The sequence below is a fragment of the Magnolia sinica genome, chromosome 7, assembly GCF_029962835.1.
Source record: "Magnolia sinica isolate HGM2019 chromosome 7, MsV1, whole genome shotgun sequence".
NCBI classification, from domain to species: domain Eukaryota; kingdom Viridiplantae; phylum Streptophyta; class Magnoliopsida; order Magnoliales; family Magnoliaceae; genus Magnolia; species Magnolia sinica.
Window position 1 is genome coordinate 64,745,062 of NC_080579.1, and position 21,162 is coordinate 64,766,223.

Below are 21,162 nucleotides of genomic sequence, written 5' to 3' on the forward strand. Positions count from 1 at the left end.
TGTAACCTAACATTACTTGCACGCATCTATCGTGCATAAGCTTATAGAAAGCTTAGAGGGTGGTGTAAGTGTGTGCACAAGGTACGTGCCAAGTATTCAATACAATGCCATAATCATACAAAATTGAAAATACTAGTAAGATCATGAATCATACTATATCAGAATAAGCAGAAATACTGACAAGTCAATGAGTCAATCAATATCAGATTACACAATACAGATCAACTATACAAATGAGGAGTCATAAAGAGCCAAATATTAAAAGCCAAGGATGTAATGCAATATACAATTCCTGATGAGTTCACGAATAATGTCAACCTTATCTAGGCCATACATCAAACCTGCACGTATCGCACGATCATGTGGGGATAACTCCGTCTCACAAAGAGTCACATAAACATCTCAACCCAATGACATTTGCTTTAATCAATCATCCATCACAACATGCATACGAATGATGGAGGTCCATAGAAGGACGACGGATCTAGTCCAAATATCAAGATAAGCTCACTGATTTAAAACGCGTAACAATGGTTAAGGAAAGAATCCAACTTATAGCCACCACAACATTGAACAATAAAACCGATGTGGAACAAAGTTCCGCTTTCACTGTGTGCACAGTAGCCTGCCAATCACTAATAGCTCGCCCAGGCTCCTCAGGTCTCGCCCACATCAGTGTCTACCCACGTGCAGCCCCCCACATGTGATCACAGTGATAGAGCATCACAATATCCCCCACCGAGGGCAGATCTGAGTCTAAGTACAATAAGTGGGCTTCCTTACCCTCTCTATCACGCAATAAATTGGACTTTCCTATGGGCCCAATATATACACAAGGTGGCTCCAAGGTGTAGGTATCATGATGCTATGCTATTACATACTCATAATCGGTATCGATAACCAGCACTGATAATCGGTCTCGACAATCGGTCTAAGGGAAGGTCACAATGTGGACATTTAATCAACATTGCCCATCAATGTGGTCATTTAACCAACATTGCTCCCAAGGAATGGCCTACATAGAGCCAAACATATAATGAACTCATGGCCTCACATAAGGGCCATATACACATCAAGTGGGCCGTATTGCATAGGCCTCGAATATATCACATTAGGCCTCGCCCATGGGCCTCGTATACATCACATTGGGCCTTGCCCATGGGCCTCGAATACATCACATTGGGCCTCGCCCATTGGCCTCGAATACATCACATTGGGCCTCCCCCATGGGCCTCAAATACATCACAATGGGCCGCTCAATGGGCCTCCCTCATGGGCCTCGAATACATCACAATGGGCTGCTCAATGGGCCTAATATACATAACGGTGGGCCTCACACATGGGCCTCAAATACATTAAGTGGGCCGCATCCACGGGCCGCACCAATGGGCCTCATGTACATTGTAATGGGCCATAACCCATGGGCCTTGAATACATCACAATGGGCCCTCATATGGCAAGGGGGTCACATTACATGGGCCATATGTATGTCAAATGGGTCACGCCAATGGGCCCCATGTATATCAAATAGGCCACACCTAAATATAAGTGGTAATAATGATTTCCACCATTAAAATCCTCAAGGCCCACCATAATATATATTTCCCATCCAATCTAATCATAAGGTCATGCAGACCTAAATTAAGAGGAAAATAAATTTCCTACTGATCCAAAACTTCTGTGACAACAAAAGAAGGTTTCAATGGCAGACTCTCAATCCCCACTACTTTTTGCTACATGGTCCACTTGATAGGCAGATCTGCCTCATTTGCCTCAAGCCTTAAGGCTAGCTCGCCACTGGATGGATGGTTTGGATGTAACCCATACATCAAGGGTGGGGTCCACTGACCATCAAGTAGCCTAGCAAATGGCTGGACGGCATAGATAGCATACGTCATAGTGGGTCCCACCGTCCAATGGAGTGGACAATGCGGATAGAACACGTACATCATTAGGTGGGGCTAGCGCTAAGACCCACGGTCCCAACCTCTTTCACGTACCAGCTCAGCAGGACGCTACGCGTCCTCTGGACAGCAACAGCGTCTACTGCACATACCCTCTTTTTTATTTTATTTTTTTTAAAAAATGGTTTTTCTGTGGTTTTTCACAGGTGGGGCCCGTATCAATAGAATCCACCCCGTCCACTAGCTCCTATGGTTCAAGACAAGTCAAACAAGCCCAATATTTGGCATGTTTCAATGTGTAGAAAGATTAGAGTGAATTTTAACGGTGACAACCACAGTTTTCTATGTTATGGCCCACCAAGAAATCGGATTGACTTCATTTTTTCGACTCAACGCCTAAAATGAGCTAAGGAATAGGATGGACGGCGTGGATTAAAGCCATACATCAAGGTGGGGCCTGCATGAGCAACCCACCCAAAAAGCTTAAATATATATATTGTTTTTGTTGTTGTGAGTACATCCATTGTCTGTTCACGCTTCACTGAGCCTACGTCCAGCGTCCAAGGATGATAGACGAATCGCTTGAATATATATCAAGGTGGGTCCCACAAGGACGTGGCCCACTTGATTTGGATCAACCGATGTGTGTGTTTTCCCATCATCCAGACCCTCCAAGAAGGGTAGCAAAGTGGGTTGCTCCCTCTGTTTGGACAGTTATGGGGTTCCATTTGATGGATGGTTTGGACACCACATACACTCATTAAATGGGCCACAAAATAAAGGAAGGAGAGAGAGAGAGAGAGAGAGAGAGAGAGACATGATTATAGAGGGACCCCGGCACTATGGGCCCTCCCTTCCATTCATTACAACATACATCAGGTGGGTCCTATTACATATGGGCCCATCGATCAAAATCAACGGTGGAATCCTTTTTCCATCGAAATGCAAGGCCTAGATGACCTTATCCATGCATGAAAAATAAAATTCATGATGGGGCCTATGGAGAATGGCCCCATCATGGAATGATCATGAGAATTAAGATGGGCCATCGGCCACATCTAGGGTCTAAAGCGAGATCCATACCATCAATCGGTAGGCCTCACTTGGCCCATCATCAAAAATGAAATCTAGGCCTATAGAAACACCCACCGTTCAATCTTCTTGGTCTGATGGAACGCCGAGCTCCTTATGTCTCACTTTGATGGAAGATGATGAGAAGTGAAGGGCTAAGATGATGGATCTTGGGATGGGAAGTGGGCCACACATAGCTTCCTCTCTCCCTTAGGAGGCCATAGACATTGGCTCTCCCTTAGGGTTGCTTGGGAGTAATGAGAGAGAGATGAGAGAGAGAGTGATGTAAGAGAAGTGAGGGATGGGTGTGATGGGTGAAAGGGTGAGTGATGGATGTGAGGTGATAGTTGTACTCGACATGTATGGGTGTGTAAGAGAGAGAGAGGGAGAGAGTTGACTTTAGGGTTGCTCTTGTACTTGACATGAGTTGATTGATGGGACATATTGTAGAGATTCTCTTGGGATTGCAAAAGCGCGGCATTTTCTCGAACTAAACGCAGGCCCACATCTCCTGGCTTGGGTATCGCCTCGGCGCGCGAAACGCGGCATTGAAACCACGGCGATGGTGCAATTGCTAGGGTACAAGTTTTGGGTCGAGCCGACTCTGGAATACGGGAGGCGGCTTAATGTTGTGCACAAATGTCAATCATAGGTCGCGGGTTGCCAAAATTCGACCGGGAGGACCGCAGAAGCCTACGAAACAGTACGGTCTATGATACGGGCCTCATACTCTTTCTCTACATATATATTTATGTATGTAGACACACACATACACAATGAATCTCAATTGAAAAAGATAACTTGAACTAAATTAACAACTAAAGGTTTGCTTGTAATAACTTGAAATTTTTTACGCGTGTGTAGGTACATGTTTGACTATCCGATCATTCATTCAATCGATTCCTCACCCAATCGTCCGTCATACATGAGATCAGGTATGTAGCTCTCAATTATCCATCTAATTGTACAATCATAAAGTTGGTCACCTAATCATTTATCTGAACCGCTGGTTCGACGAACCCTTTGTTTGAGTCATCACAAAACCCATTATGAATTCATCTATTTGAGAAAGTAACTGTATGTTAACCCATACATAAGATTAGTTCCCAATCATTCGTTTAAATCTTTTGTAACTCATCATTTAATCATAAATTGCACTCACATCCACTAATTTCAACCCACCACCCTAGTGGGCCTCGCCTATTAATCAGAACCATTCAGGGGTTGGTACCCTTTGTTCCAGTCCACCCTATATATATGTGTGTGTAGACCCACCACTAATCTCAACTATCCATAAAATAAAATAAAATAAATAATAATATGTTGCCGCAAAACCCATTTCCCTCTACACTTCTTCTTACACCCAATGTTAGCAGGGATCTCCTGCAAAAAAAGAAATAAAGAGAGAGTGAGAGAGAGAGAGAGAGAGAGAGAGAGAGAGAGAGAGATTTTGATACACTCGGGTCGAGTTGGAATCATCAAAGCACAATGAGGTGGGTGATATATCTCAGTAATTGGAATTTTTAATTTATCAAAATTTCTTTAAAATTCTTTAGCCGATATATTTGAATGTTGAATTTTGTTTTTTTTTTTTTTATATATATAAAACTACATAATTTTTTTCTCGAATTAATTGAAATAAAAATAATTTATTAAAACTAAATTAAGTTCAAATTATTTTTTGGATTATCTAAATTATCATAATATAATATTTGAAATATAATTTTTATTAGTCTATATCATAGTTGTTAATTTAAACTTAGAATTAATCTAAGTTTTGAATTTTTTAAAGATTTAATGATAATAAATTTATTAAACAAATAATTTTAACTGATCCGAATTAATGAATTTTTATAATTTTATTTTAAAATTAATTTAAATTTAAATTTGATATGATTCATTAATTTGAATTAATAACTTAAAATAACTTGTAAATTTTAAGTTTGAACCGTCCATGTGATGCTCACCTGCGCATCATTTCTCACGAGAACTCATGAGAACTTTTTGAGAACTCATCTCCTGTGATATGAGTCCAAAATTTAAACCATCCACGTGATGGTGCACCTCATGAAATCTCCAGGCCCCAACTTTTACCCTAATTCAAAACCTTGGTGGGTTATGGAAAAAGAGAGGCAAATCAAGGGAGGAAACTATTTTGTTTTGTCGTAGCCCATCGAAGTTTTGGATCAGGGTAAAATTTGGGACCTGGGGGTTTCATGGGGTGCAACATCATATGGATGGTTCACATTTTGCACTAATATTATGGGTAATGAGTTCTCAAAAAGTTCTCACGAGTTCTCATGAGAACTTGTTGCAGGTGAGCAACTCTCTCTCTCTCTCTCTCTCTCTCTCTCTCTCTCTCTCTCTCTCTCTCTCTCTCTCTCTCTCTCTATATATATATAAAATTCAAGAATGAAGTGTTAATTTAATTACTTTAATCGCCAATATTTTAGTATTAGTTTTAAAATAAGTATTTTTCTGATGGGCATATTAGAATTAAATTATTAAATATCATTATTTCTCATAATTATCCTTACATTGAAATTTCATGTTTTTCTTATTTCATTGTGTTATATTGAAAGAATTAAATTAATTTAAATTTAAATCTAGGATGAATTCTAAAATTTTTGTAAAATTAATAAAATATAATTCTAAAATTTGGTATTTAGCAATTAATATGAATTTTGATTTATATGGTTATTTAAATTATTTAATTTAGAATGTTAATACGATGTTAAATTAAACCTTTTAACTTTTATACTAATTTAAACTCTAGTTTAAATTAAAAATTAAAAATTAAAATAATTTAAATATTGGGTCTCCTGATAAAAATTCTCTACAACTTATGAAATAGAATTGAAATTTATTATAAAATAATCAGTTTACATCATCATATACTTAAATAAATTCTAAAATTAAATTTTTGCGACATAGATGGAATTTCCAGCATTGTCTAAGGGGCTCTCTGCAAAATTTTATATAGTTACAGAAAAGGAGTTTCTAGCTTAGTTGGACCAAACCCGAACCGAATTCAAATTGACTCGACCCGAAATTGCCCAACTCAGCGAGTCGACTCAGTGAGTAAACTTAGTTGAGTCCACTCTCTCTCTCTCTCTCTCTCTCTCTCTCTCTCTCTCTCTCTCTCTCTCTCTCTCTCTCTCCCTCCCTCCCTCCCTCCCTCCCTCCCTCTCTCTTTTTTTCTCTCTCTACTAGAATTAACTCGACTCAGCTTGACTCTCCACAACTCAACGAGTCAGCTACTTGATCTCCTCTCTCATGTATTCTCGCGTTCTTTCTCCCGCTCACTGCGACATCTCATATTTTATGAGGGGAGGGTTTTATAAACTCCTCAAGATGCTTCTATAAAGTTTTAGGACTCCAAGTTGAAAGGGGACTCGTGATGTGTTGCGTTGAGTTACGTGCAACAAATCTGGCAACGTATTTTTACAATGAGGTTATCATAGGGATTGTTATATTTTTTTCACATTGGGTTGATTGTTGATCAACAACGGTGATAAGGTGATGTTTAGATGGGCCACATGATGACTATATCCGATCTTGAATCTTGGTTTAAACAGATTACACAGTGATGGTGATTTGATGAGGAAAATTGTAGCCATTAAGGGCAATATTTTATTCATGGAGTGTTTCTTCATTCTGGAGTTGATAGATGGTCTGGATTCATTTAGAGAAGCTTTTGGACATAGGTTTTTGGAGGTTCATCTCAGTTTCCATAATGGGTTGGTCGCTCGAGTCATTTTCTTCCGCCACCCACTACAAAGAAAGCACCAGTGTTACTTTTCCCGACGCTAGGCAAGCGCGGTAAATGGGAGTGTTGGCAAAAGTTTTAGCGGCGCTTGCATACTTTTACCCGCACTTGTCTAAGCGCCGGCAATTGTATGTCCTTTTCCATTGCCCATTCTGACTTTACCGAAACTTGGCTGGTATTTCTGACAGAAGCGCCGGCAAAATTGAAAAAAGCACTGCCAAAGTCTGTCCAAGCACCGGTAAAGGGAGGGTTCCTGGACACTTTTAATCATGAAAAAGCATCGATAAAGGTCTATACAAGCGCCGATAAAAGTCTTTGTACAGATTTGAAAAGCCCCAATACAAGCCACTAATTTTTTATATATATATAATTAAATTGAAACTTGTAATTTTTTTTAATATTTGAAACATAAAAAAATGTTGCAATACAATTAAAACTGAATATTAAACAAAATTTATATTACTTCACAATAAAAAATATATATAATATTTACGACAATAAATTGAAAATGGTCTTAAATAAAATAATAATAAAAAGGTCTACTCCTAGCACAAGTGGCGTCAAAAGGCTGAAGTGCTTGTAGGCCTACATTTATGCACAATTGATTAAAATCCTACACACAAGGGGAAAAAAAGAGGTCAAAAAATAACATTCCACAAAGATAGAATAAATGAATTAAAATATAAGTCACTAATTACAAGGTTGAAACATGTAATTTAATATCAATATACTTGAATGGAAGTCTCAAAGGTTTCATCTGTAAGTACCAAGAAAATCATGTCTTCGTAGTTTTCTTAGCAGTCATAATGGTGATTTGAGCTCCAAATTATAATTATATTACTTGCAAGTTCACTGAGGGTCTGAGCTCTAAAGATAGTCTCATTCCAAACACTCTACATGAGTAGGATCTCAGCCATCACCAAAAGTTGGTATAGTCAAAAGTATACTAAAAAGAAAGAAAAACGGTGGACAATAATATACTTCATTAGTAACGTATGTATGGTAGAATTCCTTTAGTTTGAAACTCTTTTGTTTTTTGTGCAGCCGTTAACTAATTTGGTAAATCCTCAAAGGAATTATGTATACAACGAAAAGAGTTCAAGTGTTATATCATGGTAGATGGTGAGTCTAGTACATAAAAGTGGGTCTTGATCTTGATCCACCTTTCTTATCCAGCAAACTCATAGCAGCTTCCCTCAAGAATCAAAACATGATCAAAGGATGCATGCAATCCTACTCATTAGACATCTCTAATTCACAGATAAACACAAAGTAGGTGGAGAGGCAAGAAGAAAAGAAAAAGACCAATGACTCACCAGGAAGTCATTTGTTGTCTTAAAACTTTCATCCTCACAATCTATTCTTTCAACTGCACCATTGCTAAACCCATGCTCTGATGCCTGCAAAATTCAAACTTTTGATCACCATCTACTGGGGTAATACATCCAAGCCAATGACCTTCTTATATTGGGTTGAAATGCTTCGATGCTCTCAGAGCACTACATGTTATAGTGCTCCTAGTTGCATTTACTTATATTGGGGCACTTCGACCATTGAAATTCACTCATATCATAAATTTCACATGACCTGTTGAAGCACTCATGAGATGTGTGTGAAATGCGTCAATGCTCTCAAAGCACTACATGTTATAGTGCTCCTAGTTGCATTTACTTGTATTGGGGCACTTCGACCGTTGAAATTCACTCATATCATAAATTTCACATGACCTGTTGAAGCACTCATGAGATGTGTGTGCATAAAAGAACATTATTTAGTTATGTTTTTACCATAGCAAAACTATAACTATAATGACATATATATATATATATATATATATATATATATATATATATATATATATATATATATATATATATATATATATATATATATATATATAACTATATATATATATATATATATATAGTGTTTTTTCTTAGTTACTAAATTCATAGAAAGAGTAGGAAGATTACAGCCCGTTAATGACCCAAGGTCCACTGTTTTTGTTAAATTGGCAGTCCACTCGGCTCCACGGATGTTGTTGGGGAACACATGGATCCTCATTCTTCCCAAAACGAAGAGGAAGTCCCAAGGCATTCTTCACACTTTGCAAAGTTCATACTGTAAAAAGACAACAAATAGATCATATTACCAACCATTTGCAAATATTAAGGGCCGTGTCCCTCAAGTAAACAAAATTTGCAAATATTAAGGGCCATGTCCCTCACGTAAACAAAATTTGAAATATATATATATACATCAAATCTGCTTGTTTATTAATGCATCTCTAAATAATCTTCTATATCCAACATTCTAATTCTAGCATCAAAAGTTCAGAAAACACATCAAATCTACTAGTTTCTAGAGCATTTCATGACAAAGACATACATCTCAAGAGCTCGGAAAATGTAGCAAATCTGGTGGATTTTTTGAGCAATTCAAGTGAAATCTAAGACATCCCAAGTTCTAATTATGACATTGGAGGGCTGAGAAAATTCATCAAATCTGCTGGTTATCAGAGCATTTCAAGCGGCCTCTTTCACATCCGCAGTTCTACTTCTAACATTGAAAACTCAGAAAATGCACTGAATCTGCTTGTTTCTAGGGTAATTCCAATGTCGAAAGCTTAGAAACCGAATGAAATTTGTTGGTTCTCAGATCATGTCGAGTCAAATCTCAAACACCTGAAGTTCAACTACCAACATTGAAAACTCACAGAAAATATAAAATCTATGGGTTTTCAGAGCATTTCAAGTGAAACGTACCACATTTGAAGTTTAAATACCAACACTGAAAGAAAATGTATAGAATCTAATGGTTTCCAGAGCATTTCAAGCGAAAATGCATAAAATATGATGATTCCGATAACGACAATGGAGAAAAAAGAATAGTCTGTTGGTTTTTGAAGCATTTCAAGCAAAATCTTTGATACCTGTAGTTCTAATCACAACATCAAAAACTCAGAAAAAAATGCACAAAAACTATGGGTTTTCAAAACACTTCAAGCGGTAGCTACTACAGCCGAAGTTCGAATTCTGATGCTGAAAGCTCAAAATAACACAAAAAAATGCCCCAAATCTAGATATCTTCACTAGCATTCCTACAAAACACACGGCTATAACAAGAAGAAGGAAGAATAGAGGAACATACCTTTTAAAGAAGCAATGAGAGATCTGAAATCTACAAGTATTTCCTTCAAAGAACTGCATAAGGATGCTGCAGGTCCACTATTAAAGCCGCAGAGAGCTTCACTACACAGAAACTCCTTGAATCTCTTAGTTTCTCTCACAAATCCCAATTTCAAACCTGTGGATACTCCATTTCGGCCAAAACCAATGCAAAAGGAGCTCAAAATCTGCAGATTTCTCCCAAAATCCCCTGTAACTCTTCTCGTAATCGAACGATAGAGCTTTCACTCAACCACAGGAGCTCGATTCAGCTGAAATCGAATCAGAGAGCTCGAAATAGCGAGATTTACATCAAGAATCCATATCAGTTGATGGGTTAGGGTTTGGAGTAGAAAGTAAAACAGACATGGTACTCTGCTTGTGTGGTGGTCCGGCAGGCGACTGCGAAAGTTTGGAGAAGAGGAGGGTTAGGGTTTGGAGATAGCAACGATCAGGGGTTTGGAGAAGAAGAGGGCTAGGGTTTGATGTAAGAAGTAAAAAAAGGGGAAATAACTTTTTATTACGAGAGAGAGAGAAAGAGAGAGAGAGAGAGAGAATGAGAGAGAGAGAGAGAGGGTGTGGGCATTTATTTCACTGGCCATGGTTTCCCACATCACGGGCTGCCAGTAAAAATCGGTCGGGAATTCCCACATTTCTTGTAGTGACCACTCGATGTTGAGGAAGACATCGTGAAACATGGAAGGAACTCGTATGTGCCCCTCCAGCAATCCAACTAGGATTCTGAAATTGGTTCTGGTGGAGATTCCTTGATCTTGAATGCTCGGGATTCAAAGACTCATATCTTTGAAGAAATGTGTACAGAGATAGCGGGGAAGATGACGCAACGGCTGGGTTATAACGAACAAATTTAGTGCTTAATAAGGATGGTCTGGATCTTCCCGATGAATGGTAGAAGACCCGCATCCTAGTTTGTACCGTTCCGTATACTCCTACGGTCCTCCCGGTCGAATTCCGGCAACCTGCGACCTGTAATCAACGTTTGCGCGCGAGCCTAACCCGAGTCCTGCATATCTCAGTCGACTCGACCCGAGACTTATATCAATGCGACCATGCCGTTGTCGCGGTTCTGGCGCCGCGTCTCACGCACTGAGGCGATACCTGGGCCAGGAGATATGGGCTCACGTTCAGTTCGAGGAACATACCGCACGTTGAAATTCTGAGAGAATCTCTAGGAAACGTCACATCAATCCATCAATCAATATCAAGTACACAACCTTACCTAGCCCATCTCTCTCCCATTCCCCAAGTCAACTCTCTCTTTCACAACCCATACCCATCCCATTCATTTCTTATCCCAAGTCAACTAGCACCATGCCATCTCATCCCATCACTCCACCTCACCACTTCTCTCTCTCTCTCTCTCTCTCTCTCTCTCTCTCTCTCTCTCTCTCTCTCTCATTTTCTCTCATTCCAAGTAACTCCCATGGGAGCAACCGTCTGAGCTTCTCATGAGAGAGCTAAGTGTGTGGCCCACCTTCCTATCCCAAGATTTCTCATCTCCACCATCGAAACTTCATCATCCTCCATCAAGATCAAAGCCAAGGAGCCTAGGAGTCTAAGGAGCCAAAGAAGAAGGCCGATAGATGGGTGATCTACCGTTGATTTTCAATTCGATGGCCCACTTGTGATGGGACCCAATTTAATGTATGTGTTGCAATTTAATGTCCCTCTATCTACACCGCCTCTCTCTCTCTCTCTCTCTCTCTCTCTCTCTCTCTCTCTCTCTCTCTCCCCTTTTGTGGCCCACCATGATGTATGTATTTTATCTATGCCAGCCACCCGTGGGGCCCACCTTTGCCGATTTCCAGCAGGTGGTTGGACGGTCCAGCCCTTTTGGTACCTTGCGGCCGATTTGGATTAAGAGAAAACACAAATATCAGTTTCGTTGAAAGCTTGGTGGGCCACACGTGTGGACCCACCTTGATGTATCTGCTTCATCCCCACCGTCCAGCACTTTTGGACGGTGGGTCATTAGACCGTTTTGATCAGGGTCTCGCCCTGATATATCTGTTTACCTGCACGTGTGGGGCCTGCTTTGATTTGGTGCATTGCACCTACACCGTCCATTGGCTGGACGAGGCCCCACAATGATGTATATGTTGTAATTCCACACGTCCAGCACCACTAACGTATGTGTTTCATTCATGTTGTCCATCTGTTTGATGGTGGCCAGCAACAGCAACTGCACATGCAACACGTAGGGGCCACCATGAGGTATCTGTTGATCCCAGCCGTCCAGTGGACTGGACGGTGGGACCCACCTGTAATATATGTGTTTTATCCCTGCTGTGGGACCCATGTGATGTAAGGGTTTTATCCAGCCGTCCGTCCATCTGGACGTGGTACCCACCATGATTTTCATGTTTATCCATACCGTTCTGAATGGTGGAAACTGGTGGGACCCACTGCTATACTAACGTCAGCAAGTTCTGTGGGTCCCACTAGCAGTCTAGCTGCTGTATAGACGTCAGATAGCTCTGTGGGCCTGATCTGTTGCATGTGTTTAATCCATACCATCCAAGCATCTGCAGGGTTTGTTCCTATGCATTTCAAAGAGAATGAGATATATCTAAAAGTGGGACCCACCCTCTGCACGTGCGTCCTGACGGTGGGATCCACCTTGGTGTATGAAATCCGTCTACACCGTCCATCCAGGCCTTGGCTCTGGACGGTGGAAGATCCAAATCTTTGGTGGGCCACACCCACGTGGACCCACTCCAATGTATCTGTATATCCTCACCGTCCATGTGGACGGTGAGGCCTACCATGATGTATTGTCCAGGCCGTCTAGGGACTGGACATTCCTGCTAATAATAATAATAATAATAAATAACTAAATAAATAATATAGTAAGATTATTATATAATATTTTATGGTGGGCCCTACGTGGGACCCACCTCTGATTGGTTAACATCCTTGCAACAGCTATATAGTTGTTGTATTGACGTCCACATGATCAGTGGATCTGATCATGTGGTACGTGTTATATCCACACCGTGCATCCGCAGACCACACTGCAGGAACAGTGGAATTGAACGTCTACCATTGAAATCCTTTCTGGGATTTGCAAAAGTTTTAAATCAACATAATATTTGTTTTTCCCTCCCTGTTCAGGTCCATGTGACCTTATGAACAGATTGAATGGAAAATAAATGTTACGGTGGGCCCACTTAATGAAAATAAAGCCCATTGTTGCGGTCCATTTGATATGGCCCACTTTGATGTATTTGGGGCCCATTGGTGCGGCCCGTTGATGCAGCCCACTTAGCGTATATGAGACCCACCTTTGATGTGTTTATGGCCCATCCATAAGGCCCACCTTTGATGTGTTTATAGCCCTTCCACGAGGCCCACCTTGAAGTATTTGTGGCTCATCCATGAGGCCCACCTTGACGTACTTGTGGCCCATCTGTGAGGCCCACCTTGATGCATTTATAGCCCATCCATGAGGCCCACCTTAATGTATTTGTGACCCACCCATGAGGCCTATTTGTTGTGTATTTAAAGCCCATGGTATTAGGCCCATTGATGCGGCCCATTGATGCAGCCCACCTGATGTGTATGAGGCTCATTGGTGCGGCCCATATCATGCGGCCCACTGTGATGTATTCGTGACCTTTGGTGAGGCCCATGATGATGTATATTAGGTCCTTGTGTGAGACCGTGGGCCCACTGTATGTTCGGCCCTATGTGGGCCCCTCCTTGGGAGCAATGTTGGTTAAATGTCCAACATTAATGGGCGATGATGGTTAAATGTCCATATTGTGACCTTCCCTTAGACCGATTGTCAAGGCCGAGTATCAAGGCCGATTCCGATTTGTCGAGGCCGATTCCGATTGTCGAGGCTGAGTATCGATGCCGATTCCGATTTGTAGAGGCTAATTGTATAAGCCAATTCTGATTGTCGAGACCAAGTATCAAGGCCGATTTTGATTATCAAGGCCGATTATATAGACCGATTCTGATTGTTGAGGCCGAGTATCAAGGCCGATCCTGATTTGTATAGGCTGATTCTGATTGTCGAGGCCGAGTATCGAGGTCGATTCTGATTGTCAAGGCCGATTGTATAGGCCAATTCCGATTGTCGAGGCCGAGTATCGAGGCCGATTCCGATTGTTGAGGCCGAGTATCAAGGCTGATCCCGATTTGTCGAGGCTGATTCTGATTGTCGAGGCCGAGTATCAAGGCTGATTCCGATTTATCGAGGCCGATTGTATAGGCCGATTCTGATTTTTTAAGGTTGATTCTGATTGTATAGGTCGATTCTAATTATCAAGGCCGAGTAACGAGGTCAATTCCAATTGTCGAGGCCAATTGTATAGGCCGTTCCGATTGTCGAGACCGAGCATCAAAGCCAATTCCGATTGTCGATGTCGATTGTATAGGCCGATTTCGATTATCTAGGCCAAGTATCAAGGCTGATCTTGATTTGTCGAGGCCGATTGTATAGGCCAATTCCAATTGTCGAGGCCGAGTATCGATGTCGATTCCGATTGTCGAAGCTAATTGTATAGGCCAATTTTGATTGTCGAGGCCGAGTATCAAGGCTGATTCCGATTTGTCGAGGCTAATTGTATAGGCCGATTCTGATTTGTCGAGGCCAATTATATAGGGCGATTCCGATTGTCGAGGCCGAGTATCGAGGTCGATTCCGATTGTCGAGGACGATTGTATTGGCCGATTCTAATTGTCGAGGTCGAGTATCAAAGCCGATTCTAATTTGTCGAGGCCGATTGTATAGGCCGATTCCGATTTGTCAAGGTCGATTCTGATTGTATAAGCCAATTCCGATTGTCGAGGCCGAGTATCGAAACCGATTCCGAGTGTCGATTCCGATTGTTGAGGCTGATTTCAATTATCGAGGCCGATTTTGATTGCCGAGGCTGATTGTCGAGACCTATATGATGTATATGCGACCCGTAGCAGAGGCCTATCGTGATGCGTTTTAAGCTCTTGAGTGAGTCCCATGTTATTATTTATTAGGTCCTTATGTGAGGTCATGGGTCCATTATATGTTAGGCCCTATGTGGGTCATCCCTTAGGGGCAATGTTGGTTAAATGTCCACATTATCGAGGCCGATTGTTGATGCCGGTTATTGATACTAATTATGAGTATGTGACAGCATAGCATCATGATACATGCCCATACACATCATCGGAGATTGTCTCACATGAGCGGACGGTATGTGTAGGATTGATGCATGACTGAATTGTATGACTCATGCATCTTGTATTGTATGTTGTGAGTACTGTACGCCCTAGCAACATCAGGGTCGTGACCCCCACAGGCATATTGTGGATGGCCAAATGGGATACCGAAAATATTTGCTTCTAGCATACGAGCGCCATAAATGTCCCTGGGTGAAAATTCCTAAACCTCTGCGGCTAGGAGACACCCCAACGTCGAGACCAAGTAGATATATATGAGCACATGAGGGCCGTATACCAGTAGGCTGCATCTCCTACTGTGTCGTGGTTAGTTGGAAGGGGGTATGACCTTACTCGCCTAAGTGAGGAGGCAATGTCTAAGTTGAGTTTGACTAGCTTCAAGAATGAGTCTGCTATCGACGAGCCGGGCCCGATATTGGCAAGCAGATAGTGAGGTCTCTTCCACTTACCTAGTTGTGCGCTCGAATAGGGGCGACAAGCTGGTGTAGAGTATAATAGACCCCGGTGATAATCCCAGAGAGGAACCGTACTGATATGTGGACTTATTGAGCAGGAGTTGCATACTCATTCATTCACTATCCACTTGGGCTGGTGGTGCGTAACTATTTGTTACGTGTACCTTCGAAAGGTCAGAATTTCGTTTAGGCGCGACTAACTTAAGATCAGGAGTTTACCACATTGAGTCTGACTATCCAAATTTAGGTATGGGACTGGTTTGGATAGAAGTCCCTTATGGTGGACCTCATAGCCTGCGATACTACGTACTATCATCCCAACTTCACTCCAGCTTGGTCATTTCATTCGCACTGCATATTGCATTGCAGCCACAGTATTTAGCATTTTGAGTTACCATGTTTCTGCACAGATATGGCTGTTAGCATTCATTCCTTACATCGCATAGCCTTGGTACAGCTGATGGCACTCATGATCTTACCAGTATATTTTCACTTACTCTGATATCATATGACTCATGATCTTGTCAGTATTTCTGCTTACTCTGATAATTCATGATCTTACCAATATATTTTCGCTTACTCTGATATCTTATGACTCATGAACTTTTCAGTATTTCTGCTTTGATAATTCATGATCTTGCCAGTATTTCTGACATTATATGATTATAGCGTTGTATCTTGTGCTTGGCACTTATCTTGTGCACACATTCTCACCACCCACTAAGCTTTCTATAAGCTTATGCACGATAGATGCATGCAGGTGGCATTAGGTTATAGCAGCAATGAGCTTAGCGCATGCAGCGGACCTTTGAAGTTTTGATTTTCGATATATGTATTTCCCTTTCAGCATTGTATTCAAATGATTATATTCGTGGATATGTGATGATGATGTTGTCTTTGTGATTTGGGTAAACTTGTGGTTATGCTTCTTACATAATAAATGTACGTTGGAAAATCCTCCTTGTAAGATCTCAGGATCGGAATCTGGCGTATGGGCGCTAGGAGCCGAGAATGGGGTACTACGGAGGCTGTCGGCATCGGATTCAGTGATCGGGATTCCTGTGAGTCCGATCTCCGGGTTTGGGGCATGACAAATGGTATGGATTTGTCAAAGATGACTTTCTCATATCGGTTGTTGGCTATTGAAATAGAAGAACAGAATGAATGCATTTCTCGAACACTAGCTTCTCGCGGTAGGGTTTGATCTTATCCTCACGCTGTGGTAGAGAATGGGTTGATGAGATCTAAGATTTGAACATTGAGGATCAGTCGAAGATAGCCTTGCATCACTTTTTCTGGATCAAAGATTGTTGAGAAGAATTTGTTCAACTATTGGAGGAAAAACTCCTACTTTCGGGTTCTTTAGATGCATATGGGTACTAGCGATTGATTTTTCATACGTACACAATCGATGGTTTAATTTTGTACTTGATTAAGAGTCAAGGTGGTTAATGGCCCACCCAAGGTATAGTTTTTATCGTCGAAAACTGATTCTATTTTATTGATCTTTGATCATCTTTGATCGGATGGTTATAACAGGTTTAGTTTGAGAACTAACATTCGAATCGACTCAAAATTTTAGATCGAGTGCACCTCAAGGTTTCTAGGGTTGCCTAAGTGTGAATGTACAGACGAACTCTCAAATTAATACTAGACCAAAACTGTCATTTAGGAACGGTTTAAAACCGTTCCTAAATGAGGCGTAACAAAAAATAGGAACGGTTCAGAACCGTTTTGGGTACTGTTTCAAAATTTAGATACGGAATTTTAGGAACGGTTTTAAACCGTTCTAGTGCCAACAGTCATATTTCAGAACAGTATTTTTTCTTATTTCAAATATTCTTCCCAAGTTAAACACTGCCTTGCAACTCCTTTGTATCCACCAGATAGAACTTACAACCCATGAGTAAAGAGCCCAAAGAAAAGCAAAGTGAAAGTTTCTAAATACTTCAAAGAGTCTTAGATCAAATGCCTTCACCATTTCCATGCATGACAACTAATCCCCATGAGGTGGTTCCAGAATCTTGCGAAGACATGTTCAAAGTTTAGAACTAATTATGATTGAATGAGATGTAGACAAAAAGGAAAATAAAAATTACTTTAATATATATATATATCATTTAGAACTAATTATGATTGAATAAGATATAGACAATAAGGGAAATAAAAAATATTTTAAAAAAAAAAACAAAAAAATAAAAATCTATCATCACAAAATGATGTGATTTTGAACATGCAGCACATGCCAACATCATTTACAGCAAGTTAAACCATAATGCTGCAAGGCTTGAAACATTGCTGGAAAAGAACTTGCATGAAAAACAACAATATATATATATATATATATATATATATATATATATATATATATATATATATATATATCTATATATCAAAGTGGCAATGAAATGAGGTGAAAAAAAAAAGGTCAAAAAGGCTGTATCACAATTTACAGAAAAGAAACAAAAATAAAAGGAGAGATCAAACAGAAAAGATATCATTTTAGTCAATATTTTTTTTTTCCAGGGAAAACCACAAGGGGCAGCGCCTTACTGCTGTGTCAGCATGGGACTGACCAAATTTGCATTTATTTTTATTTTTTATTGGTCCAAATTTATGATTTTTGAAGATAATATTTTTCAAAAAAATTTTGAGTCCAGGTGGCATGTAAATTGTTACCAAGTCAGAACATGGAGAAAAAAAAAATGACGGACCACCTGAATCCAAAATCTCTCATATGCAAACTAAATGCTAGTACCCATGAAAAAAGCTATGAAATTTTCCTATATGAAAGCTATATTCTTCGTTTCAATGGATTTTATTCAATTTTCATATCAAGAACCTCCCCTCATGTTTCTGGAAGTTGTTATTAAATTACTAATCAATTCAAACAAGAGAAATTTCATTGAACATATGAACTAGCCAAAGAGGCAATTCAATCTGGGGATCATTATGCAGAAGAGTTTCAGCAACCGTTACTAGCAACCTTGGGTGCAAATTTTTATATTTCTCCTGTGATTAATCACCACATCAGGAAAACATACATGGGTAAAGAAATGTGAAATTGAGAGTGATAGGATTCCATAACATTCATTTTGAGAAACCGAAATCTGGATCCTACCACTGTGCACATTACCAGGGGTGTGAATCAGGACAGTCCAACTACTAGATCCTACAACACCTTGGTTCAGAAACCAAAGAAACTGGACAATCCTAGCCATCACTTTTCTGCACTTCTCCCAACTGAGCATAGATTGTTCACCAATTGTGTTTTCTTACAATCAATTTGAAGGCCACCAATCCTACAACACCAGTGGGTTTTTTTTTTCAAACATCAGCAATAGTAACATTACATTACATACACTAGAAAGGATGAATTATAGGATTCTCGACCCTAGGCTGTACAAACACTACTATGTGATCTATCCAATGGCCATTCCCAACTTTTGGCTTCTGACCCAGCCACATGGTGGCCCATGAGATCAATGGTCGTCAGAAACATGCTGACCATGTGTATGGTGGGTCCCCTGTGCCTTAGTGTCCAGCAATTATTTATTTATTTGAATATCAGCAATACTAATATCACAAACACTACGGAGGAGGAATTATAGGATTCTCGACCTGAGGCTATATGAACACTACTATGTGATCTATCCAATGGCCATTCCCCTCTGGTTTTCAGTTCTTGGCAAGTGAGGTTCATGGTTCAGTTATCCAAGCCATTGGTCTGCTGTGCCTCACCGTCCATGGACCATACCTCGAAATTATCCTGGACAATGCAGCTGAGCGGGATTCTCCCCAATCAAGCACAAGTTGAACTGCACTAGCTGTGGCTTCCAGGAGCTGCTCATTTTCGTATAGATGGGAAACATAAACTCAGAAAATGACAATAATACAGCCTTTAGTCAGTACAGTAAGCCATATAATCACATTGGTTTACAATCTAATTAGAGAAAGTCCATTCATTAAAAGAGACATAGTTATGTAAAATGACGGATCAAGTTAATGCAAACACTACATTGCACCAATTAGAACAAAGAAAAGCTACTTTCTAAGATCAGATCGCATGCCACAACGTAAGCTATCAAATAGTGCAGGAGATTCTTGGGCAAAAACATTCTCAACGAAAGATAGAAAACAAAATATTTAATCATCTTCAACTGACAGCTACTGCATGGTAAGGTTATAAATGCATGCATTAAAATTTTGGAACTTGTATTAACAACACAATTAATAAAGTGACAATTCTTTCACTGAGATGTTTACCTCTAGCTGCGGTGATCTGATCAGTATCTCGAGTAGGAAAAAAAAGGAAACACCAATGCCTTAAGTTTGGATATGTGAGGCCCAGAAATCTGATCTGATCTGATCATAGCCTCACTGAATGATCATACCCTGCTGATACTACCATAGATCCATACGTCCTTTGACTGAAACGAAGCTAAACCCAAGTGCACCGGGAGAGGGAGATCGAGAGAGAGGGTTGAGATCGGGAGAGGGAGATCGAGAGAGAGGGTTGAGATCGGGAGACACTACAAAAAATATAGTTATTAGGGGCGTTTTCATCACAGGCGGCCATAGAAAACCGCCACTGTAGATGAAATGTGGGGCATTTTAAAGTGGCCGCCCGTGTACAAAAAGGGCGACCGCCGCTGGTTTCAAATAATTAAAAAAAAAAACCTAAAAGCTCCCTCCAAAACGCCCGCGCGCCCTATCCCTAAATCTCCATAATGCCCGCGCGCCTAATCCCCAAATCCATCGCGCCTTCTTCTCCCGCTCCTCTTTTCTACTGAAACCCTTCGCTCCTCTTCTCTCCTCCCCTGCAATAACCTACCGAAAGTCTCTCTCTCTCTCTCTCTCTCTCTCTCTCTCTCTCTCTCTCTCTCTCTCTCTCTCTCTCTCTCTCTCTCTCTCTCTCTCTCTCTCTCTCGGAAGCCATAGCTGCTGCTGTCTTTTTTTTTTTTGTGCAAAGAACCCGAAATCTATTTCCAATCTTACCCAGAAACAAAAGCCAAACCACATGCACTTTTGATTCCATTTGTTACCATCAAAAAGTAAGAAAGGCATTTACATCCGCATCTGAAAGCAGAAACCCAAAAATAAAACCCTAAAACGAACGACAGAGAGAGAGAGAGATCTAAGCCCTCTCATCACGGATCTGACGAGCAAGCTGGATGTCCTTGGGCATGATGGTGACCCTCTTGGCGTGGATGGCGTAGAGATTGGTGTCCTCAAAAAGATCCACCAGGTAAGCTTCAGACGCCTCCTGAAGAGTGGCCACAACACTGCTCTAGAACCGGAGATCGGTCTTGAAATCCTGAGCAATCTCTCTCACCAGCCTCTGGAACGGCAGCTTCCTTATCAGCAACTCCGTACTCTTCTGGTACTTCCTTATCTCCCTCAACACCACCGTCCCTGGCCTGAATCTATGCAGCTTCTTCACTCCTCCGGTCGCCGGAGCCGACTTCCTGGCTGCCTTCGTTGCCAGCTGCTTGCGTGGTGCCTTCCCTCCCGTGGACTTCCTGGCTGTCTGCTTCGTGCGAGCCATTGATCTCGATCTGATCGAATTTCCTACCTTGATTTGAACTTGTAAATGGAGATAGGTC

General features: G+C 40.8%; 1 pseudogene; it reads right to left on the reverse strand.

The window, feature by feature from the left end:
• Positions 1-20,573: 20,573 nt before the first annotated feature.
• LOC131251387 (histone H3.2-like) lies at positions 20,574-21,162 on the reverse strand (annotated as a pseudogene).